Below are 26,879 nucleotides of genomic sequence, written 5' to 3' on the forward strand. Positions count from 1 at the left end.
ACACAACATAAGTAGACTTTGGAGGCTTAGGAAAGCCAGGGGGTATCTACCTCTGTTTCTTCTCTCTCTCTCTCTCTCTCTCTCTCTCTCTCTCTCTCTCTCTCTCTCTCTCTTTCTCTTTATCTCCCCTCTGTCTCCACACACACTCTCTCTCTATCCCTCTGCCTTTCTCTCCCTTGCTCTCTCTTTCTCTCCCTCTCTCACGTTTGGGGTGTCCAAAGAAATGATTCCCTGATCAGCTTTGGAACATGTTGTGAGTGTTCTGTGCAGTCTGCCTCCGTGAAGCCTCTGCTAACAGAGAATCCAGGGTTGAGCAGTCCTCATAGAACTCACTCTAAAATGTTTTTGGGAGAAGTTAAAAATTGATTTAGGCAGTTAGTGTGAGCATGCAGGCTAGGACACGGCTAGAAGTTGTATTACTTCCTACGGCACCTGGGACTTAGTTACTCTAAGTGCATAAATCAGCCTCTGAGAAATATTATTCACTTTCGCGAGCTTAGTTTTAGCTGAATTACAAGCGGCCCTGTGGAATTGGTTTATTCCCTTCTCGCCTGAATTCCTGTGCAAGGATTAAAAAGCCACAATGTCTGTTTTTATTGGCATGCTTCCTCTTACCCCACCCCACTTTAATAACTTCATCTCCTTAAGTCCATATTCTCTGCACAGTATTTTACAGAAATTGAACAAACATTTAATGTCCAAAGTTAGCTAAGCCCTTACTACGTCTGCAACTGGTGCATATAAGATTGGTGTGATGGTCCTTTGGGTACCAATAATATTCGGGGGACATAAAATGGAGGTCTCTGCTTTCACCATTTCTCCCGGGGCTTCATGACATCATCGGACATTTGTGACACGGTCATTTCAGCAAACAGGCTTTATGCTTAGATGCTAAAAAAAACATGTTTCCTAATGGCGACAGAGGAAAAAAGTATCAAAAAGCTCCAAAACTGTGTAGAGAAATCACCCAAAGAGAAAGTTGTCCTAAGGTATTTCTAAAGAGAAAGAGAGAGAAGTGGGTGGGGGAAAGTGTGAGGGGTAGGCACCTTTGAGTTGGAGATATATAATTTAATACTATTTATCTAATAATAACTAGTTCTAAGGTAGCCGTTGTTGTTTTTTTTTCTGTTTTTGTCAATTTTTAATGATGTGATTCAACAATTGTTTCTGGTGTTTGGATAACTCTAACTGTAAGTAATCATGAGAGAGATTCATAGAAAGATATCAATGTCCAAATAATTTGTATCTTTTTTTTATTCAGATATACCTTGTAATCATTAGTCCAAGGTCATTAGCTCTGCAATTAGGAACAGTGATGTTTTCAATATGAACATGATTACCAGAACACTCTGGGGCCCCATTCATAAGCATCACTTCAGACCAAACAAACTTTTAGGTCTCTAAAAAACAGTCACAAAAGTTTACAAAAATTGCCATACATCTAGAGCAATTGTGGAAATTTTATAAAGTATAGGTTTCTAAGTATAGTTTTTTGATATAGAGGCAAAATAAGGTATGTAGCAAACCATGAATGGGTGTCTGGGCTGCGGCCACTGTTTCATGACCTAGATCAAAATAAGATAAATGCCCCGCCAGCCATCCCACCTGCTTATCCCAAATACCAATTATAATTTGTGCCGCATCTGAATTGTGTGAAGATATTTGCTCCTCTCATCACATCTGTGCCGCTGTTTTGGATTGTGCTGCTAGGTTACCCTGGAGCCAGCCACAGACAGAACACTGTAATACCTGACCATGATGATATGCTTTAGATCTTATATATATATATTATATATTATTTTTATACGTAAGTATTTTACAAAAGAGCCTACAATTTACCAGTATCGCCCACAAGCCCAGAATAGAAAGAGCAAACACAGACCTGCTGAAGTAGCTGTGAAAACAGACCACCATTCACACTATCGTGCACAGCCAGAACTACTTCCCTCAAACTCCAAATCCACTTCACAGAGAGGACGCAGCACTCTCTTCAGTATTCAAGTGTCCAAGAAGCACATAAACCAGCAGTCAAAGCGCAAACAGGAGGCCCCCATCTCCCCTTGCTGTGTTTTAATTCCCCTGTCCCTGTTACCACAGCGGGAACCAGGCTTCTTGTGGAAAAATCGGTGGATGAGAGAGAGAAATACAGATCCTATTCTGCTGGTGCTATGAAAATGTGGTATTCCATTGGTTTTTCTCCCCTGAATTTAAAATAAATCAGAAAGGAAAACAAGATATATGAAGCCACTTCTTCCAGCAGAAAACCTTTGGGGCATGGTGAAGTTCACACTGAAAAATTGTGTGATACACGATTCCTATTTGGGAATATCCTTATGCACACTGGAGCAACAAGTTTAGGGTTTGTTTAGGGTGGTTCAGGTTTTGTCGATCTGCTGTTGTTTCATTTTGGAGAGAGCAGAGTCGTTTGGCTAACACTATAAAACTCTGGGAAATACATGAGTCTGAGAACTATTATTACTGGGGAGGGAAGATACCCATGATGTCATCCAGCAGTCCCAGGGGAGTCAGTGGAAGACGCTTTCCCAGTACAGATTTTTCTAGTTCTTTATCCTATTGACTTTCAGATGTCTTCAGGGATGGGGCTCCCACCACTTCCTTTACTGTATATTTCTCTAGTCATAATTCCTGCTGTCAAGATGTTTCATGGTGTTTAGCACAAATGTTCCTTTTCTGGAAATGGAGACTATTTTCTCTTACTCGAAGTTGTACCTCACCTGTCAGAACAAGCACTCCACCCTTTGGAGATTTTCTGTTCTGTTTCTACCTCTAGGAGCCATCATAGCAGTGGATGGTCAGGAGATATATAAAGGGAATCGCAGCAATTAGGCCAGTGGAGTGTAGCCTGATTTGGATGTGTATGTAGCCTAACAACAAAATTATCCCCAAAGTTGTAGTACTCATAGTGTTACCTTGACAGTTCTCCTACTGTGATCAGATTGAATGAGGATTTTACACTCGGATCTTTATTAACAATGACTGAGAATAGTGGCACATACCTGCAACCTAGTGCAAAGGAAGTACAGACAGGAGTATCAGGAACATCATGGGTTGAGGTCTGGACTACACTGCAAAATGCTGTTTTATTTAACAGGGCAGAGGGAGAGTGAGGGTGAGAGAGAGGGAGAGAGAAAGGAAATGCAATATCCTCAACAAATCTATGCATTTCTATAAAATTATTTTTTAAAACTCTTCATTTATATTCATTGAAGTTCCATTTAAGTTTTTGGCATATGAACGCTTATTGTACACTTAAAATTCAAATATGACTATGCATGTCAGGATCACAATTATAACTCATAAATATAGCTAATCCATCATCTTTATTTCATAGTTAACGAATATAGAAAAGTTAGAAGTTATGGGACAGTTCTGGGAAGAGGAGAGAATTGAAAGCGTCAGGAATGTAGCTGCCCAATCAGACAATTATATTGGCAGAATCCACCTAAAGGAACAATTTTTGACTGTGCAGTTTATTAAAGGTGTACAACTTCTAGGTGAAGACTTAGATGGTCCATTTTGTTAATTTACATCTATTTCAGCTCCTAGCTCTACAGGTATGAGCCATCCATGATAGGCAGATATGCACATGTACTTAGAAGACTTTGACTACAGCTGTAAGGAGCCATGATGGGCTAAGATGTCCATCCATACCTAGTACAAATTAGGGATCTATTCTCTAATGTCTAGTCATTGTTTGTGACCATGGAAGAAGAGATAAGGAGTATGTGCTCGCTGTGTCCAAATAGTCCCTATTGATGATAGGCTCTCATCTTCTGGCTGAAATGACTTCTGGGTGAATGAAAAAGCTGATATGTCCAGTCTCCAAGTATTTTTATTTTTTCTCCCTTATACTAGAGTGGTAGTTCGAATGGAAAATGTACCCCATAGGTTCATGTGTTTGAAAACATGGTTTCCTGTTGGGGGAAGTTATGGAGCCTTTACTTTAGGAGGTAGAGTCTAGGTAGAGGTAGTACATTACCTCCCTTAGGAGGTAGATCTAGGTAAAGGTAGTACATTACCTCCCTTAGGAGGTAGAGTCTAGGTAGAGGTAGTACATTACCTCCCTAAGGAGGTAGAGTCTAGGTAGAGGTAGTACATTACCTCCCTTAGGAGGTAGAGTCTAGGTAGAGGTAGTACATTACCTCCCTTAGGAGGTAGAGTCTAGGTAGAGGTAGTACATTACCTCCCTTAGGAGGTAGAGTCTAGGTAGAGGTAGTACATTACCTCCCTTAGGAGGTAGAGTCTAGGTAGAGGTAGTACATTACCTCCCTTAGGAGGTAGAGTCTAGGTAGAGGTAGTACATTACCTCCCTTAGGAGGTAGAGTCTGGGTAGAGGTAGTACATTACCTCCCTTAGGAGGTAGAGTCTAGGTAGAGGTAGTACATTACCTTCCTTAGGAGGTAGAGTCTAGGTAGAGGTAGTACATTACCTTCCTTAGGAGGTAGAGTCTAGGTAGAGGTAGTACATTACCTTCCTTAGGAGGTAGAGTCTAGGTAGAGGTAGTACATTACCTCCCTTAGGAGGTAGAGTCTAGGTAGAGGTAGTACATTACCTCCCTTAGGAGGTAGAGTCTAGGTAGAGGTAGTACATTACCTACCTTAGGAGGTAGAGTCTAGGTAGAGGTAGTACATTACCTCCCTTAGGAGGTAGAGTCTAGGTAGAGGTAGTACATTACCTTCCTTAGGAGGTAGAGTCTAGGTAGAGGTAGTACATTACCTTCCTTAGGAGGTAGAGTCTAGGTAGAGGTAGTACATTACTAGACTTTAAGCACAGAAAGTCTTCCTTGCTTGTTCTCTGTTTCTGCCACTGCACCATGCCTTTCTTACAATGAAGAATTCTCTGTCTCTGTAGAACCAAACTAAGCCAAAAATATACTCTTCCCCAAGTTTGTTTTGGTCAAGGTAATAGAAAAATAACTAATATAGGGAGCCAGAAAGAGAAGACTAGGATACTAAAAAACAACTACGTATACAGTAGAAACTAGAAAAACACTAAATGTGTTTAGAGGCATGCCTGGAAAATACCAAGTTCAAAAAAACCTTGAATTTATGTTTCAGAGTAATATTTGGTACAAGGATAGCTACAAAAATCAAGAAAAAAGAGATTCAGTAATTAAAGGGGACGAAGAGGAATCACCTGATATCTAGAATTACCACATTATAGTTTCAAATGTCTTGTTTTTAGTAACAACAACTAAATTACAAAGGTATAAAAAACAGGTGAATATGCTCCATTCAAAGGAAAACAATGATAGAAACATCTTGGAGAAAACTACTAGACAAAGATGTCAAAACAACTATTTCAAATTGCTCTAAGAACTGAAAATGTGTGTAATTAAATGAAAATATCAATGACAGGATTTTTTAAAAGCCTAAAAGGAAACAAAAAAAGAAATTTAAGAGCTGAAAAGTGATATAACTAAAATAAAGATAAGCAATTGAAATGTTAAAATATTAATAACTAAGAAAATAGATTGAAGAAGAATCAAGAAAATCTAAGAGACCACTAAAATACTGTCAAGTGGACCAATAGATGCATCACAGAGAGAACCAGATGAAAAAGATGGTGCAAGAGCCAAAGAGAACACTTCAAGAAACAAATGCTATCCATTCTATTTGATGAAGGCCATGGATATAAACATCTAAGAACTCAATAAACTCTATGTAAAATATACATCATAACCATATGTATAAGTTAGGGTTTCTACTGCTGTAAAAAGACACAATGACCACAGCAACTCTTACAAAGGAAAACATTGAATTAGGGTAGTTCACTTAAAGTTTAGACGTTCAGATGATTACTATCACAGTGGGGCACGGTGGTGTGCAAACAGACACGGTGCTGGAGAGGTAGCTGAAGGTTCTACATCTTGCAGGCAACAGGAAAAGGTCTCAGTGTCACACTTCCTCCAATGAATCCACACATCTTAATACTGCTGCTCCCTTTGGGGGAGCATTTTCTTTCAAACCACCACATCGTACTGCTAAAGATGCTGAGAGAATCTCACAAGCAAGAAAGAAGGAACTCGGTGGATGAGAGCATTCTTCAATAAGATAATCTGTGGATTTCTTATTAGAAACATCAGATATTAGAAGGCAGAGGGGGTGATCAGGTGAGAAAATAAGGGCAGGTCAAACAAGAACGACGTGTTTGTCTATCCTGCCTCTTAGTTGAGGTAAAAACTGACACATCCCAGGATTTTTAAAGAAAGCTCAGCAAGAGTTCACAAGTACTAGATCCTGCCTACTAGAAATGCTATAAGGACACCTGTGGGTTAAGTGAAAGGAGACTAGACTGCAACTTGAAGCCTCGTGAAGCAAAAGCATCATCACAGAGGTAAATTTCATGGTTAAACCATAACCTTTCCTTTCTATCTCCAAGATCTCATAGCAATATAACAATATAAACTCTAACACAACTGTAAAAACTCCCCCAGTCTTTAACATTTAAATGCTTTATGTAGTGATATTTCATTTATATTTTAATAAATGAAGTTCATCCCAGTAGCCACACTAATTTTCCATAGAAACCTGGCAGTAGGAAACCAAAGAGGTAGGCCTTCGGTTGGGGAGGTCCCTGGCAAAGGAGGAGCCGGGTCCTATTCCTGAAGACCTTTCTGAGGGGTGAGAGGGATCTTGGCCCCCGGCAGGAACCAGGAAACAGAGCAAGGGCATTTTGTAAGAGGAGCCCCTGGCCAGCAGGGGAACCTGAACCAGTTTTAAAAGACTCCTTAGATAGCATCGATAGGAGGAGATGGGTAGGCGCCAAGGAAAGAATTCACCCAATAATCTGAAAAACAACATGAAAACACCAGAACCCAACGATCTTACAACAGAAGGTCTCCAACACCATAACACAGAAGAAGTGGAAAAAATTGACTTTATGAAAGCTGTAGAGTCCCTTAAACAACATGTGAAAAATGCCCTTATAGAAATGGATGAGAAGTATAACCAAAAATTTGAAGAAATGAGTAAATACGTACATAATACCCTGGGAAACCAAGAAAGAACGATCAAACAGGTAATGGAAACAGTTCAAGAATTGAAAACTGAAATGGAAGCAAGGAAGAAAACACAAACTGAGGACCAGCTGGATATGGAAAATCTAGGTCAACGAGCAGAGCCTACAGAAACAAGCATAATCAATAGAATACAAGAAATAGAAGAAAGAATCTCAGATTCTGAGGACAACATAGAGAAAATAAACGCTCTGATCAAAGAAAACTGCAAAGCCAACAAATTCTCATCACAAAACATTCAGGAAATATGGGACACAATAAAAAGACCAAATCTAAGAATAATAGGAATAGAAGAAGGAGAAGAGTCACAGCTCAAAGGCCCAGAAAATATTTTGAACAAAATTATGGAAGAAAACTTTCCCAACATAAAGAAAGATATTCCTTTGAATATTCAAGAAGCATATAGAACACCAAACAGACTGGATCAAAGGAAAACATCCCCTCGCCATATAATAATCAAAACACAAAATATACAGGTTAAAGAAAGAATACTAAGAGCTGCAAAGGAAAAAGGCCAAGTAACTTATAAAGGTAAACCGATCAGACTTACACCTGATTTCTCTATGGAAACAATGAAAGCCAGAAGGTCCTGGATAGAAGTACTGCAGAAGCTAAGAGACCATGGATGCAAGCCCAGACTACTATACCCAGCCAAGCTTTCGTTCACTATAAATGGAGAAATCAAGACATTCCAGGATAAAAACAAATTTAAACAATACGTAGCCACGAATCCAGCCCTACAGAAAGTAATAGAAGGAAAATCGCAACCCAAGGAATCCAACATTGCCAACACTGCTTACAATAACTCAGGCATCTAGCGACCCTTCACTAGCACAACTCAAAGAAGGGAGACACACAAATTCTACTTCCAAAAACAATAAGAATATCTGGCGTAAACAACCACTGGTCATTAATATCACTTAACATTAATGGTCTCAATTCACCTATAAAAAGGCACAGGCTAAGAGATTGGATACGAAAACAGGATCCAACATTCTGCTGTTTGCAAGAAACACATCTCAACCACAAAGACAGGCATCTACTCAGAGTAAAGGGCTGGGAAAAGATCTTTCAAGCAAATGGTCCTAAGAAAAAAGCAGGTGTGGCCATATTAATTTCTAACAAAACTGACTTCAAACTAAAATCAATCCGAAGAGATCGAGATGGACACTTTATACTCATAACAGGAACAATTTGTCAGGATGAAGTCTCAATCCTGAATATTTACGCCCCTAATATAAAAGCACCCACGTATGTAAAAGAAATATTACTAAAACTCAAGGCAGACATCAAACCACACACACTAGTAGTAGGAGACTTCAATACACCTCTCTCAGCAATGGACAGGTCAATCAGACAGAAACCTAATAGAGAAGTAAGAGAACTACTGGAGGTAATGAAGCAAATGGACTTAACAGACATCTATAGAACATTCCACCCAAATAGGAAAGAATATACCTTCTTCTCTGCAGCCCATGGAACCTTCTCGAAAATTGACCACATACTCGGAAACAAAGGAAACCTCCACAGATACAAAAAAATATCAGTCTCCACCTGTGTCTTATCAGATCACCACGGATTAAAGTTAGAATTCAACAACAATCCTACCTCCAGAAAGCCGACAAACTCATGGAAACTGAACAGTCAACTACTGAACCACACCTGGGTCAAAGAAGAAATCAAGAAAGAAATTAAAGTCTTCCTTGAATTTAATGAAAATAAAGGGACAACATACTCAAACCTATGGGACACAATGAAAGCAGTGCTAAGAGGAAAGTTCATAGCACTAAGTGCCCACTTAAAGAAAACAGAGAAAGCATACATCGGAGACTTAACAGCACACCTGAAAGCTTTAGAAAAAAAAGAAGCAGATGCGCCCAGGAGGAGTAGAAGACTGGAAATAATCAAACTGAGGGCTGAAATCAACAAAATAGAAACGCAGAAAACAGTCCAAAGAATCAATGAAACAAAAAGTTGGTTCTTGGAGAAAATCAACAAGATCGACAAACCCCTATCCAAACTAATTAAACGACAGAGAGAGAACACGCAAATAAATAAGATCAGAAATGAAAAGGGGGACATAACCACAGACACAGAGGAAATTCAGAGACTCATTAGATCTTACTACAAAAGCCTGTATGCCACAAAACTAGAAAATGCAAAAGAAATGGACATTTTTTTAGATAAGTACCACATACCAAAGCTAAACCAAGACCAGGTGAACGATCTAAATAGACCTGTTAGTCGCGAAGAGCTAGAAACCGTTATCAAAAATCTACCTTCCAAAAAAAGCCCAGGACCAGATGGTTTCAATGCAGAATTCTACCAGAACTTCCAAGAAGAGCTAATACCTATACTCCTTAATGTATTTCACAATATAGAAACAGAAGAGTCATTGCCAAATTCCTTTTATGAAGCTACAGTTACCCTGATACCAAAACCACACAAAGACCCAACCAAGAAAGAAAATTACAGGCCGATCTCACTCATGAATATCGATGCAAAAATTCTCAATAAAATACTGGCAAACCGAATCCAAGAACACATTAGAAAAATTATCCATTATGATCAAGTAGGCTTCATCCCAGAGATGCAGGGCTGGTTCAACATACGCAAATCTATCAATGTAATCCACCATATAAATAAACTGAAAGAAAAAAACCATATGATCATTTCATTAGATGCTGAAAAAGCATTTGACAAAATTCAACACCCCTTTATGATAAAAGTCTTGGAGAGATTAGGGATACAAGGATCATACCTAACTATAATAAAAGCTATTTACAGCAAGCCGTCAGCTAACATTAAATTAAATGGAGAAAAACTCAAAGCCATCCCACTAAAATCAGGAACACGACAAGGCTGTCCACTCTCTCCATACCTCTTCAATATAGTGCTTGAAGTTCTAGCAATAGCAATAAGACAACATAAAGGGATCAAGGGGATTCGTATCGGAAAAGAAGAAGTTAAGCTCTCGTTATTTGCAGATGATATGATAGTATACATAAGCGACCCCAAAAACTCTACCAAAGAACTCCTACAGCTGATAAACACCTTTAGTAATGTGGCAGGATACAAGATCAACTCCAAAAAATCAGTGGCCTTCCTATACACTAAGGATAAGGAAACAGAGAGGGAAATTAGAGAAGCATCACCTTTCACGATAGTCACAAATAGCATAAAATATCTTGGGGTAACTCTGACCAAGGATGTGAAAGATCTATTTGACAAGAACTTTAAGTCTTTGAAGAAAGAAATTGAAGAGGACACCAGAAAATGGAAAGATCTTCCTTGCTCCTGGATTGGGAGGATCAACATAGTAAAAATGGCAATTCTACCAAAAGCAATCTATAGATTCAATGCAATCCCCATCAAAATCCCATCAAAATTCTTCACAGATCTGGAGAAGACAATAATCAACTTTATATGGAAAAACAAAAAACCCAGGATAGCCAAAACAATCTTATACAACAAAGGCTCGTCTGGAGGCATTACCATCCCTGACTTCAAACTCTACTACAGAGCTACAGTATTGAAAACAGCTTGGTATTGGCATAAAAACAGAGAAGTCGACCAATGGAATCGAATAGAAGACCCTGACATTAACCCACAAACCTATGAACACCTGATTTTCGATAAAGGAGCTAAAAGTATACAATGGAAAAAAGAGAGCATCTTCAACAAATTGTGCTGGCAAAACTGGATGTCAACTTGTAGACGAATGAAAATAGATCCATATCTATCACCATGCACAAAACTCAAGTCCAAATGGATTAAAGACCTCAATATCAGTCTGAACACAGTGAACCTGATAGAAGAGAAAGTGGGAAGCACTCTACAACACATGGGCACAGGAGACCACTTCTTACGTATAACCCCAGCAGCACAGACATTAAGGACCTCATTGAATAAATGGGACCTCCTGAGATTGAGAAGCTTCTGTAAAGCAAAGGACACTGTCACTAAGACACAAAGGCAACCTACCAACTGGGAGAAGATCTTCACCAACCCCGCAACTGACAAAGGTCTGATCTCCAAAATATATAAAGAACTCAAGAAACTAGACCGTAAAAGGCTAATCAACCCAATTATAAAATGGGGCATTGAGCTGAACAGAGAATTCTCAACAGAAGAACTTCAAATGGCCAAAAGACACTTAAGGTCATGCTCAACTTCCTTAGCAATCAGGGAAATGCAAATCAAGACAACTTTAAGATACCATCTTACACCTGTCAGAATGGCTAAAATCAAAAATACCAATGATAGCCTTTGTTGGAGAGGTTGTGGAGAAAGGGGTACACTCATCCATTGCTGGTGGGAATGCAAACTTGTGCAACCACTTTGGAAGGCAGTATGGCGGTTTCTCAGGAAATTCGGGATCAACTTACCCCTGGACCCAGCAATACCACTCTTGGGAATATACCCAAGAGAGGCCTTATCATACAACAAAAGTATATGCTCTACAATGTTCATAGCAGCATTGTTTGTGATAGCCAGAACCTGGAAACAACCTAGATGCCCTTCAATGGAAGAATGGATGAAGAAAGTATGGAATTTATACATATTAGAGTACTACTCAGCAATAAAAAACAAGGACTTCATGAATTTTGCATACAAATGGATGGAAATAGAAAACACTATCCTGAGTGAGGTAAGCCAGACCCAAAAAGAGGAACATGGGATGTACTCACTCATATTTGGTTTCTAGCCATAAACCAAGGACATTGAGCTTATAATTAGTGATCCTAGAGAAGCTAAATAAGGAGAACCCAAAGAAAAACATATAGGCATCCTCCTGAATATTAACCTTCAGCAAGCGATGAAAGGAGACAGAGACAGAGACCCAAATTGGAGCACAGGACTGAAATCTCAAGGTCCAAATCAGGAGCAGAAAGAGAGAGAACACGAGCATGGAACTCAGGACCGCGAGGGGTACACCCACACATTGAGACAATGGGGATGTTCTATTGGGAACTCACCAAGGCCAGCTGGCCTGGGTCTGGAAAAGCCTGGGATAAAACCGGACTCTCTGAACATAGCGGACAATGAGGACTACTGACAACTCAAGAACAATGGCAATGGGTTTCTGATCCTACTGCACGCACTGGCTTTGTGGGAGCCTAGGCAGTTTGGATGCTCAACTTACTAGACCTGGATGGAGGTGGGGGTTCCTTGGACTTCCCACAGGCCAGGGAACCCTGATTGCTTTTCGGGCTGGGGGGAGACTTAATTGGGGGAGGGGGAGGGAAATGGGAGGCGGTGGCGGGGAAGAGATAGAAATCTTTAATAAATAAATAAATAAATAAATAAATAAATAAATAAATAAAAGAAACATGATGGTTTTCAAGCAACATAGTAAATAACAGCATTTGCAGCAGCTCAAATACCCTCAGAAAAGTAGTTAAAAAAAAAAAAAAAAAAAAAAGAATGTGCTGAGCGCTGTCTTCAGTGTACCCCATATCTGGATATGGCCTTCTGCTTTGCTTTTCTGCTTTCCCAGATAAAATCTATTGTACATGTGAGGCAACTGTGTTTAAATTGGTCTGTCCTGAGGAAGTTCTGGGAAAGGGCTGCTCTGCTAATATTTACTACGTGCTTAATGGTGTTTATTTACATGTTATTCTGATTATGTTTCTCTGAACTCAAACAACCTTTCTTGGATCATTGCTTTCTTCATTTCTTTCATGTATAAAAGTACAATGAAACCGAAATAAAGTCGTCTACAGCACTAAAAAAAAAAAAAAAAAAAAAAAGAAACCTGGCAGTAGTGGTGCACACCTTTAATCCCAGCCCTAGAGAGGATTATAAGACAGGAGACAGCTCTCAGACACAGTCTCATTCTGAGATTCCTGGAGGCAGAATTGCCATTTTGGATTGAGGTAGAGATAAGAGCTAGTGGTCAGCTGTTTTACATTTCTGATCTTCATGTTGAGCTTTATTGATTAAAATACAAATGAAATGTCACTGTAGCTTTAAACCTACAGAGTTGTTGAGCTTAGTCCCGATGAATATATCTACAAAACATTCCCACACCTAAGGCTCCAGGAACATTGCAAAAGAAGGGGCAGAAAGATTCTAAAAGCTGGAGAATCAGGGACTTTTCTGTGAAATTGTGTTTCCTGGTAATACCAGAAGCTATACCCGTAAAGTCTTAGCAACACAACCACACAAACGTGAGCTGAATAGGGAGGACACCAATGAATACTATGTCAAGCTACATAGGGAAAAGCCAATGGGGACTCAATCATACACGAAGAACTACAGGCAACTGAGTAAAGCTGGGAACATTGGAAGTAATCCTCCCTCCCCAGAGAAGAGCACACCAATTATTTGCCCAATGCCAAATGGTCAGCCCTGAAAACATACATTATATGGACTCAACAGGTTATATTTAGGAATATATATCTAAATAGAAAAACATATACATGTATCCATGCAATAACAATTGATGAAAAGGAGACCAGGAATCTGAAAGTGAACAGGGAGGAATATATGGGAAGGCTTGGAAGGGGAAAAGAGAAAGAAAAAAAATGTAATTAATTACAATCTAAAATAAATGAACGAACAAAATAATTTAAGTTGCTCTGTGATCCAACAATTCCCATTCTGGAAATGCATTCAAAATAATTATAAGCAGTATCTTCAAGACACATGTGTGCATCCACTGTCATTGTACAATGTTCAATATGGCCCGTGGAAGGGTTTATGATACCCATGCTTTTGGTTTTGAATGAATGAGTTTATTAAGTATATAGGAAGCAAAATGAAAAGAATACTGAATAACAGAAACAGAAAATAGATAATCAAATCATGTGTTCATGATCTCTAGCAGAAACCAACTGCAGAAACCCCATCAAGGCAGCCAATTGGAATTCCAGATCAAGAGTCTTGGGTGAACAAGAGTGCCCTCCCAAGGAAGAGAACAAACAACGTGTTTTGAAAGAAAATGGCCCCCAAAACAGGTGACACTATTTGGAGCTATGGCGCTGTTGGAAGAAATGTGTTACTGTGGGGACAGGTTTTGAGGTCTCTTTTGCTCAAGATTCCCTCGGTGTGACTGTCAGTTGACTTCTGTTGCCTGCAAGCTGTAGACTCTGAGCTATTTCTTCAGCAAGCTGCCTTCCGTTCTGCCATAATGACAATGGACTGAACCTCTCAAACTATAAGCGAGCCCCCTCAAATAAATGTTTTCTTTAGAAGAATTGCTGTGGTCATGGTGTCTCTTCACAGCAATAGAAACCCTAAGACAAGACACCATCATCAAATTGGGCATGTGCTGTTAGTCGGTAGAAACAACAAGAATTCCTGGTTGAGTTTTCTTTGTATGGCTCAGCTTCCCATGGCTAAAGTCCCAGCTCCTCACTCACACTGGAAACACGTTTGTACTGTAAAGCAGATAGCACTAACCTCTGTCAGAGTGGCTGACCTTCTAGCTATTCTCAAGGGCACATTTTTTTTTAAAACTATGGACTGTTTGGCTGTTGGAGTTGGGAGAGTGAGCAGCCCATTCTCGAAGGTCTTTGAGGATTCTTAGAGACAAACATGTTCAGCCTGACACAAGAAAGAGGCAAACCAGCTGTCAGAGGCAGCTTCTTAGTGAGTTTAAACAGTTCATGGCAATTTATCCTATCAATATGATGCTTCTTACATGCAGTAACTAAGAGGAGGGGGCAACCCAAATGTACATTGATACGTGAATTAATGTTGAAAATATGGTATATGTGCAATGGATTATTATTCATATTTTTAAAGGAAGAAAATTACATTTTCCAGTGTTCCACAATACAAATGAAACTTAGGGTCTTATGCTAGTGGCCCGAGCTTGTAATCCTTGCCACTTGGGAAGCTGAAGCAGGGAGAAGGCCCGCCAGGGCTAGAGAATAGGTTCAAGACTTGCCTGGAATACTTAAGACTCTGTCTCAACCTGAAATATAAAAAGAGGGCTGGAGATATAGATCAGTGGTTGACCCTATACCTAAGGCTCTCAGTTCAATTTCCCAAAATGAAAACAAACAAACAAAAAAGAAAGAAAGCAAAAGTTTGGAAGTTTAGGATGGTTTAGAATAGTGATTGTCAGGGCTGGAGGGAGAGGAAATGGGTAAAGCTCATTTTTCCAAGACGAAGAGACCTCTGGAGACCAACCTTGTACAATGGCTGAGTGTAACCATCGCTGAAGTTCACATTAGAAAATGGGTAAGATGGAAAATATGACCCTGTTTCATCAGCATGAAGAGGCCTCCAAGAGAAAGCTGGAAGCTCTCAGCCTAAATTACTCAAGCCAAGTTACCTGCCAAGCCACAGCACTTCAGCAGGGCTTACACTGATGCTTCTCTCTCTTTGAACCCCAGTTCTCCTCACTCTAAAAAAGGAAGGAATTACCCAGATGATATAAATGGGGGACAGCTTAAAAATACCGGAAAATTATTTTTAAGAAAGCAAAATTTTAACAGAATGACCAAGAAGCAATTTTTCAATTCTAATCACTATCATTTGGCTTTCTCCCTATATTCATCTAACATAGCCTTCTTCTGTTACCTGTCTCCTCTCTCCCTTCTCTGGAGATAGGCAGCTCTGAGAGGCGCTGACTCCACAGGCTTCTCCTTCACACAATGTCAAGTCACAAGCTTCATTTGACAGACAAGGAGATCAATCAGTTCTTGGCTAAAATTCCATCATGAGGACAATAGTTGAGATCGGAGTGGCTCTTCCCCTCCAATGGATCTGCACCCTCCAGCTACTTATCTTTAGGAGAGACTTCGGTCTACAATCCTTGGGACTGTGGCGGGTTACATCATTTTAACTTCTTTTTGCATGGTGGCCCTGAGTGGGCACAGTGGGAATAAGGTGTCTGTTTGCCTATCACATGACAAGTTTTTCCTGACACTATCAGGCTGCACTTTCAAATGACCAGATAGACGAGTGGTTTTGGAATGGTGAACCTTGCCAGAAAAAGGATCTGCTGAACTATGAGTCGAAACACGTGCCAAATTATATGCAAATTTCTATGTTTCATGGGGGCTAAGAGCTTTGGCACTTAATTTTGATTTTTCTTTTAGCACTGAGTGTGTAGCACTGGCCAAGTTCTGCATTTTAATCCTTTTAATCATTCAACATAAATCATACTCTCAGCCCCTAAATCATTCGTGTTCCTCTTCTTTGAACTTCCTCCAGCTTCCTAACATCCTTCACTGCATAAAAGAAAGAGTTTTTAGCAGGCCTGTTTCACTTCCAAGAATCTGCTTCATGGTAGAAATAGTGAGGGATCGGGGTATGCAGTCTGCTCTTTGGAAATTCACAGACACCTGACCCAGAGAGATGATTTTATGTCGCTTTTCTCCCAGGTAGTATGGAGCAAGGATTCATGGTGATTGTTCACAACCCATTCTGCACGGTCTCATTGTATAATTGATTACTTAACATCTATTGTGTGTGGGAGAGGTCTTACTCCCCCACCACAAACACAAACTTCTTGCATTAGAGAACCAGCTAGTAGGGAAAATAGTCTACTGGTCACACTGAGGGAGCAAAGACTCAAGCCCATGACAGCATCCCCTTGAGCCTGGTCTGAGGGATGTTGTAGAGCATCTCAGAGAGACTGAGGGAGGAATTACCAAGGTTTCCTGGAAGAAGGGGTGAAAGAGAAGTTGGAGCCGTTTTGACACATAGCTGCTTTTTGCACAATCACCCTTCCTTCCGTCTGCAGGCTCAGCCCCGCCTCTGAGCAGAACACTTGCTCCAGTGGGCAGGAACTCAGTCTTGTGTATCATTCTCCTTTAAAACCCAGACACATGTGCCGCATGCTAAGTGCTTTACAAATGTTGGTTGTAAACTGGCACCTTCAGTTTCTCACTTCTTGCTGTGATAAGGATAATTGCTAACTCCTAATTTTATGTAAAATACACCTGTGAGACCATTCTTAAAGCTTTCCTCAATTCCAGTATATATTTCAAATTGTGGTGTTGCTCTAAGATCACCTTGTAAGAAAACAGAGCCACCACTGACCAAGGTCATTGAGACTAAGCTTCTCTGAAACTCAAGTCTGTGTGGTTATACCACCCATGAATTATTATTCAGACTTTGCCTGAACAACCCTAGGAGTAGAGAGGTCATTTGCTCCAAAAGTAGTCCTTATTACACAGCTGCAATATTCTTTTCCATTAGGAAGCATCTTTTATTTTCCTTCAGCCTCCACCACAGGGCTTGGTTGTCAGAACAGATCAACCTTTCTACTGGGAAATCCTTCAGGTATTTGGAGAAACTGACACTTCCCTCTTTAAGTTGGCCTTCAGTGTATTAAATGTCCCTCTTTTTTTTCATGCTATAAATGTATAGCAGAAATCTAAGCTTGGGAATCTTATGTCTATTCACCGTGTGAGCTGAAACATGAATAGACAGAGTAGACCAGCCAGGGATCCAATTTCATGAAGGACCAAAGAGCCGACACCATCACTAGCTACTTCTATTAGTCAGCTTTATGCTACTACAACACAATACCAGAGGCAAACACACGTATGAAGAGAAGAGTCTTACCATCCTCTGTTTTGCAAGTTTAAGGCCATGGCAACCAAATTGTTCAGTGGGGTTGTGGGCCTTCTCTTTCAGTTGTAGCACCTAACAGCAAAGGAAAATGTTGATAGAGAAACTTAATCCACTAGACATGTCTCTAAGAAGACTGAAGTCCCACAGTCCCTACCTCTCTAGGGTTTCAGTGTCTCTCAGTAGCATCACAACTACTATAGTCAACTTTGAGGGCCACGTGGACCGCGCCCAAAGCACCACACCTACTAACCAGCTAGGAGTCCTATTTCAGGAGTCGAATGTCAGTATGAGGAAGGAAGACGGATTAGGGACACAAGGTGTTCCTACCTGTGGGTTCACTTCCTCCATATGTTCTGATGTTTAGGAAGATGGGGGTCACAGGATCATGGGCAACTTCACAAAAGCGTTTGCTCAGCACCGAAAGTGCAAGGTTACAAAGCATTAGTTGGAAACTGGGCTGATTATCTCAGATAAGATGGGAGGGGCTGGGGTGAAGACCACCATGCTACGTAAGAGAAGAAACATAAGCTCTACAGCAGGACAGTGCATAGAGAATGACCCTTTCATCAGAAATCATAGATATTTATATTGTGATTCATAACAGTAGGAAAATTACAATTCTGAAGTAGCAACAAAAATAACTTTATGGTTGGGGGTCATCGTAACATGAGGAGCTGTATTAAAGGGTCACAGCACTAGAAAGGTAAAGAACCACTGCCTTAAAAGAACAGGAGATACTAAGTAGGAAGAGGGCTGTAGAGATACTGAAGAGTCAGCATGCTTGCCAAGCCTTCACCAGGCCCTGAGTTCGATCCTCAGCACATGGGAGGAGAAAGGTAAAGTTCTTACGAATTACCCAAGGATGTTCTGTTATTCTTCTCTCCCCACAAAAGAGACAAAGTTTTCCACAAGCAGTAACCCTTGTCCACTGTGCCCATTTTACAATTCATATGTTGTGTAGGTGCAGTGTTAAATGGAGTCTTCAATTCAGCCCCATGACTTAAGTGCAATTCTCATCTCCAATTTGCGGGTGAGAAAACTAAGACCCACAGAAACTATGCTGTCCCAAATTGGTGTTAGTCAGGGAAGCAGCACAACATGGCTATTTGCATATAGCTTTGAAGTCTGAATTCTGAAACTATACAAAATTCTGCATTTTCGTACAGTCTGACTTTCAATGGTAATGGACTTAGATTTCAGTCAAAGAAAAAGTTAACTGCCTGGTCCCATCATGAATGCTTTTAAAATCATGGCGAACCAAAGTGTGTCTGCAGTATCAAAACCAATGTTCACCAAGGAAATAAAGTTAATTTACCTCTGTAGAGACCATCCTTTTACTCTTGGTGTCTATTATTTGTACAGAATACTAGGTCTCATGGTGACATAGCCACACATTATAACTTGATCCCACTCACCCTTCCCCCTCTGCCTGCCCTTCCCAGTGGTGACTACAGGGTCATCTCTTCATTAGTGAACTGTGGGTAAGTGAGCCTTAGTGAGCCTAGCACTACAGCCCTTGGGACTCATCGTCTGCCTAAAGCAGCCTCCTCCAATCAGGCTTCAGGTCAGTGCTATGAACTCAAATCTCTGTGGGTAGGAGGATGTAGGAAGTGCACATGCGTGACAAACATACAACCATTACCCTTTAGCTCATATGTTCCAGAGTATCCTCAACAGAGAATGTTTCATTCTTGCCCTGAAAAAAAAAAAGGAAATCCCCTCATGGGAAATTCTGGTACATCTTGCTTTATAAAACCCTTTTATGGGGCCATAAAATACCTCATCCCCTTGGAGAAGCCAGCCTCCTGCACCAGAGCAAACTCTGTTGCACTTAGCCCAGCAAGTTGAAGAAATTATTTTTCCTAGCTAAAGCACATCTAGCTCCTGATTGGATAAATGTATGTAGCAAAACAAAACAGTGTTTCAATTGCACGCTCCTCTTTATTTCACCGGATCAGAGCAAAGAGTTCTAGGCATGTTTGCACTTTACATACCTAAGAATGCTTTACTGCTAATGATCTTTGAAGTTAACAAGGTTTGCAAGAGCTTCTCGGCTTTCTTATTACTGTTTATATAAATAGCATTAGTGATCTCTTTTATTCTTCCAAGACTGAGCACTCCTAATTGGCATTCGTATAAGCAGAGGCATGAACACCATCGTGCAATGTAAGCAGAGCCGGTTCTGGGAGCTCTGTGAGTCTAATATGGAAATGTTTGCTATCTAATGAGGACACAAAATGTTAATCTGCAGAACAAATTGTATTTATGGAAAGACTGATTATCATATGCAAATGTGACACACATTGCTTGCAAAATTTCTATTGCTCCTGGTTGGCCCTCGACGACCTTTGGGGGAAAATATCACCTGGAAGCTGGGGCTAATGGAGGTCCATGCACTGGGGCTGATTGATTCCATTTTCATACAGAAGTGAGCTAAGTGGGAATGACGGGCATAGACTTAAAAACACCAGAGCAACCACTACAATGGTTGCACCATGAACGTGAGGTCCTTATTCTTCCCTTTAAGCTTCAGAATTCCTTGCAGCTGTTCTAGATCTGAGAAATCATAGAACAGCTGAACAGAAGAAAGGAGAATGAGGAGAACAGAGGAGGGGGAGGGAGTGGGATAGGGAAGGAGGGAGGTTGGTAGAGCAGAACTATAGGATAGGGAAAAGATAGGAGATGGTGATTTCAACCCCATGAAAAAAGAGAATAAGACTTTCTCATCACCGATACACTCTTCCTGGGTGAAACCTAGCTTGATGTTATTTCCATAATTATTTTGTTTTCTTTTGGTATCAACTTCTCAGTTCCTTTAGCTCTTTTCTTTCCAATATGTATTTTTCTAGTTCGAAGTCTGGGATTGGAATTTCAGCTGGGTAGCCTGTAACAAGTCCAATTACTTCATTGGTACACAAGGAGAACAGGGTCCAGAAAGGTCAGTGGCCTGCCCAAGATCATACAGTAAATTAATAAAAGATGGTTAGAATCAGGTAATCTCTGTGTGTGCATGCCTGTGTGTGTGCATGTGTATGTGTGTTTACGTGCATGTGTGTTTTAAAATCCCAATGCTTCTACTGCAGCAGTAAAGCTAAGTTTAGATTTATACAGATATATAAGGCTCCTCTTTGTATTGAAGACTCGTCTGGCAGGAGGACCTCAAGCAGCACATAGACACAGAACTTTGCCAACACTCATCCTGTTCTGGAACTCTGACTCAGCAGCCTCCAAGTGCTCATAGATCTCCAAAATGACAGGGCAAAGGAAACCTGGCTTCTTGTCTTACAAAAATCAGTCTACTGAGACATACCAACACACACTCAGATATATCCAATTCTAAAGTATGTATGTTATCAACACATGCCAAAGTGCCCAGAAACATACATGGAAGAAACATCCTGTGTAGACAAGGCTGAGGAATGTTGATAGCTATATAACAAATTCCTTCAAACGTGGTGGCTTTAAAAAAAACAGTTCATATTTTCCATGGCTCAAGAGTTCTAGCACTATTTAGCCAAGTCCTCCATTTAGGCTCTCATAGGGATGAAGCCATGGTGCTGGCCAAGTTGTGTTCCTCTCTGAGGCTTATAGGCCTCCTCCAAATGTATGTGCTTGTTGGCAGAACTCAGTCTCCTGTGTTTACCGACTGAAGTCTTTACTTCCTTGCTGGCTTTTAACCAGGGGTGAGTCTCAGCCCCAGGGGTCACTAACAGCTCTGTTGGGTGTGACTCATTCTGTCTAGTTCCAGGAGGACCAAGCTTTTCATTTGAGCAGTCTCCCCTTTTAAGGGATTTTCTTCATTAAGTCAAGACCACTCAGGATAGTCTCCTTTTGGCTCGCCCCAAGTTAATTAAGCCAAGGCTTTTGTTGAATCTTTGAGGAGCTTACCCAGCTTGCTGTGCAATGTCAGGTAAGCAAAGGAGGGAAAACCCTTCACCCTCACAGCCCCTCTCATACTACAGGGAGTGGGTACCGCACAGGCCCAATGCTGCCTCACAGACTGTGGTTAGCAAAGCTCTCTCAAGATGGAAACTGAAGCAGAAAGACTAGTGTAAGCAAACATCTGAAGAGGGACAAGTTAATCTCACAGTTTCTTTAAAATTACCATTTCTCCAGAGGTCTTTGTTCACAAGATATCAATTTATCTCTTTAAATATAATTTAAACTGAACTGGAAGAAAAAGAGAGTAATACAGACAACTGGACAAGAGCAGAAAACACTAAGTCAATTGTTTCAAAGAATAAATGAAAAATAAAGTAAATGAAGAGCCCTAACTAGACCTGTAGAAGATGGGGCATTTTGAGTTCTCTAGGACAGAAGCATCGGCAGCTTTGACTTTCTCAGAATGTCAGAATTTATTGAGAAATCATGGATTCACAAGCTATGTCATTTTTAGTGACTAAACTTCATCAAGTAATCCCGATTTTGTTGGCTAGCACGGGCATTCCTCAACCCCAGCCTTGATTACTGACTCACGCTCACACACTCCATGCAGTGATGGACATCTTATAGAACAGTACAAAGGGCCGAGAGCCCTGTGGGAACCAGATATGTGGCGTTTCACATCAGGTACAGAGCAGTTCCAGATGCAGAACTGCCAAGTGCGAGCCCAGCGGGAGGCAGTTTCATCAGCGAATTCAACATGAGCTGAGTGTCACTGACAGGAGAAATGGTGCATAGTCTGGAGGCTCATGACAAGGGCAGAGATCTTTTGCTATGACAATCTTCGTATATAAGACTCATAACCAGAGACGACCTGACAGGTCAGAGTACTGTTACATCTCTCTCTCTCTCTCTCTCTCTCTCTCTCTCTCTCTCTCTCTCTCTCTCTCTCTCTCGGACCCTGCTTCTTTTATCACTGGTGCTGGTGCTCCATTCTGGCTCAGTCTGATATGTCTTGAGCCTTCACGGGCCTGACTTTTCTTACATGGTTCTGCCATGCTCATGTGTTTCTGACTTCATGATTTAGTCCTATGTGGTGATATTTAACTGCCTGGATTAGTTAGCTATTATTGGTCTGTACCATGTGTGCTGTGCTGGACAAATGGCGGTTCTTCACTGGCCTAAACGAGAGGCATTTGCACTCAAAACAGAGCCTACTGCCATGTTGCCAAACCAAGGGACAAAAGGCAAGGCACAGCCAGAAAGCTCTGCCCCAAACAGTCTAGATAAGCTGAGGACAGACCACAGCATGAACACTATTGCTCTGTAAAGTACAAAGCGACTCTAAACTGGCCACAGCTTATCTCCGTGGGTGCTTATCTGTGTGGGTCTTCGGGATCTTATTTGAAAATGTGATACTTATTTGTAATATACGAGGCAACAGAAAATGTCCCCAACATCTAACAGTACCACATCCTAGGCAAGTGCTGACACTAAGCAGGGTTTCCTCCCTTAAAAAGCTAAGAAAGAGAAGCCTGGGTAAGAAAATAGGGTAAACATAGCCCCGGAGTCTACTCCAGGCATCTAAAGCATTGGAAGGAAGCCTAAGACACTCTTAGCAGGGAAGGAGAGGAAGGAGTGACCTAGCAGACAACTAGGAAGGTGTCCACACATATTTCAAAGCACAGGAGGGTTCAGACTAAGCAGCCTGTGCAGCAGTTTCTGAGGCTCCAGTCAAACATGGCTTAAGCACGAACACGGCCAGCCAGGCTCCATTCCCTGAAAAGCACAGCATTCCTACATAGAAAGGCTCCAAAACAGGACAATTAGAGAAAGACGGAACATTAGTTTAGGTTGCTACACTTCCTCTTTTTCGTTTTGAAACAGGGTCCTGTTATACAGTCTGGGCAGGCCTGGAGCATGCCATGTTGCCAGGTTGGACTTAGATTTGAGGTTGTCCTCCTGCCTCGTTCCCTTACTCTGGAAACTGCCGTGATTCAGTTTTGCTTTTTTGCCACAGCACATTAAGCCTGGATTATGCCCTTTCTGCTCAGTTTATTGGAATTCTCTTATGTATCTTTGGTGGTGACAAGGAACTCTCAGATAAAATAAATAGAACAAATTGAATAAACATAAGAATCAGTAGGTGAGAAAACAAGAAACAAATTATTAACAAGCTTATTGAGGTTAAAGGGCTCAGATGTATTCATAATTAAAGAATAATCTTAATAGTTAATAATCGCATCACAGCTTCCTTTTCCCCACATTATCTTGGATAACATGCAACCCTCAGGCCAGCTCTACTTATGGGTGCATTCTTTCAGGCACAAAGATACCCATGTTCAACTCCAACTCCGTTTGCTACTTAAGAGGACTTATGTAATCATAATGTTTTAAGCCTCATGATTCTCCACGGCAAATGGTAACTAACCATACTATCTTTGTAGGCAAGAGTAAGAATTTTCAAATAAAGTAAGTATGAAATATCAACAGTACTTAGAAGCAGAGACTGTTCCTACTACTACAGCCAGACTTTCAAGATTGTATTTTATGGCATGGTACTGTTGAGAAGGCACATTTAAGGGTACTTAATAAAGCTGGTGCTAGAACTGATAAGAAATAAGAAATTCAGCATTCTCCTATGCTCTGGGTGAAAATGGAAGCTAATAAACATTTTTAGGGAGATTGTAACAGTCTTTGATACAGAATTTTTCACATTCCTTTATTCCAATAAACAGAGCTACCATTTTTCACTGGGAGTGTTTGTCAAGTTACTCACGATAGAGAAAATAAAGCCAAAGAGATTCCTAAAAATAGGAGCGATAAAGTAGAAATGTCATCAATCACCCTTCAGTTGTTCTGTAGAACAATGTGCAGCCATGTAATTTTAATATACATATATTAAACATAACTATATATTCAAGTTATGCGCTATCTCATTCAGGAAGAGCTAAGTTAGTAGCGTGTTACATCACAGCACACTCCATAATCCCATCTTTCTAGACAGCATGGAGTTTGATAAAGTTTGAGGCCAGCCTGGACTACCCATAGATACCCTGTCACAAAACTAAGAAAAAAAAAGTAAGAAGAAAAGGCCAGCTTTCCCACATGGGCACAGAGAAGGGGGTAGCCTGGAAATGTATTCACCAAACTGTTAGGTGTGATATATTAAAACTGTGATGGAATTATAGGCAAGATTTATGGGTTTTATTCATTTTCATTCTTTTGTATTTTTTAACTTAATACTCATACCAGTATAGGAAGAAAGTTAATATGATATTTAATTAAGTCCTTTTTAAAAGCTCTTTCAGCATACAGTCTATGAGCCATGCTTTGCAATTTGCTCTGAAATAGGCACCGATTACAAGTGTGGCATTGACATGTCACTCAGTCTAGTGATTGGCTTACTGTCCTAGGCTCATCCATACACAGACTCCAGTAGCAGGAACTGGGGACGATGTTAGAAAGTAAATGCTGCCACACCCTTGTCCCGCAAAGGGCCATAACAACGGATAAGTTTTCCAAGATTGCTGGCCAGTGTGCAACAAGCCCAGATCCGAAGAAAACTCACTCCATCACAGATACCAATTCCCTTCCGCTGCCCTGGCTATCTGGGTTTTGCTTTAAGTTGTGAGCAAGAGATGTAGATCAGCAAATTCTCAGGCCATTCCTTGATGGTCACAGATATGGGGTTTATAAGTAAGAAGTTCATATTCAATGCCAGCTCCTTTTTCTAGCTGAAAGGCTTTACAGAATGATTCTTTTTCTGAGCTTCAGGTGTCTCCACTGTAAATGGTGATTATAATACTGCTTACCTCTTAGAATACAGTATGGGATTTGGAAATATGAAATATTATAAATGCTTCGCACAAATCCCTAGTTTCTCAACGTTTCAATGAACATGCTAGGATTCCGTTTTGTATCTTCGGTCATAGACCCACAGGCCGTCTCCCGTGGTAGCCTCTGCTGACGTAGAGCACGTGGAATGGAGGGTGCCATGAGAACAGGAGCCAGTGTTTTCACATCCACAGAGAGCTAAAAGCCTCATCTATCGTCCGTGATGGGAGTGGGGTTACTTCCCCTCTACTGCTTGCCCTCTGCGGAAATCACATTTGCTCTGCCATCGGAGCGGCAAACCACCCAGATTTACAAGAAAGACACATGATTTATTTGCAGAGAACTGTCTGTTCCCCCTGTAAATAAATAATGAAGCTGCCCTAAGAAATAGCCACTGATTGCTGGCCAGGCCGATCTGCAGGATGCTGCTGTCCCTGGGGTGGCTGTTCAAGGATAGGCCCAGGGTGGGGATGCTCCTTCACCAGGTCTCACTACTGTCTTGTGCAGAATCACAGGAGTAGCAGCTGGATGGAGTCAGGCTCACAGACGAAGGAAAGAGACAACAAGACCAAAGCAACATGACACTGGATTAGTGTGAAAAGCGGCTGGAAATCTAAGATGACCTCACTCTGTTAAATGCCCTTGGGGAAACCTTGTAAATCCTCCAGGAAGCAGGAAATGGTCCCAGTGCTATGTGAGCCATATTCCAGATAGAAGACCTCAGAAAAATAAACTTCAGTATCCAGGGTCTCCTTAGCATACACGAACACATTCACTCAGATTAGAGGGTTAAGCTTTGGCTTCTGAGGAAGCCGCGATGTAAACATGGAGAGAAAACCTCTTTTAAAACCCAACTTTTCTGAGCTGTCCAAATCTGTGCTGTTATCAAAGAAAATTAATGGATTTGACCAGAGACCTTGAGTTTCACAGTCCTTAGCAAGCTCTCTAGTAGTTGGCTTCATTGACCTATTGTTCTGAGTACAAAATTCTCGAGACAAATGGGCTCTTTCAAAGGAAAGAAGCAGCAGTTTGTGTCACAGCTTTGGAACTGTCAACCCATGTCAGTCAGTTGGCCTAAGGCAATGTGTCATGGGAGAATTACCTGCTTATCCCATGGCTTCAGAGAAGTCCAGGGAAAGAAAAGGACAAAAGACAACAATTTTCTTCAACAGCATGACCCCACGACCTTCACCTCCAAGTAGGTCTCTCACCATCTAAAAGTTCATAACCACCCAACAGTGGCACAGCCTGAGGAACAAGGCTATAACATACGAGCCTTTGTGAGACACTTGTCCACACTGTACCACACTGCTTCCAACACCCCAACACAATTAAATTGCTTGGGATAACAGATGATTGGAATTTGTAGAGCTACTTTTAAAATGACGACTAAAAAGAACTCATCTCAGTTGGTTAAGTAACTCGCAGGTGTTCCTGCCATTCATTTGTGCCTCTGGGTGTTGCTCAGAGAAGTCTTGGGCTCGTTTGCCTTCTGTCATCCAATCCCAACAGTGAGGAGAAAAAAAACACTGCTGGGTCTTAGCATGTGGGGTGATGACTGCCTGATGATGTCAAGAAGACT

The sequence above is a fragment of the Microtus pennsylvanicus genome, chromosome 9 (assembly GCF_037038515.1).
Source record: "Microtus pennsylvanicus isolate mMicPen1 chromosome 9, mMicPen1.hap1, whole genome shotgun sequence".
Classification (NCBI taxonomy): domain Eukaryota; kingdom Metazoa; phylum Chordata; class Mammalia; order Rodentia; family Cricetidae; genus Microtus; species Microtus pennsylvanicus.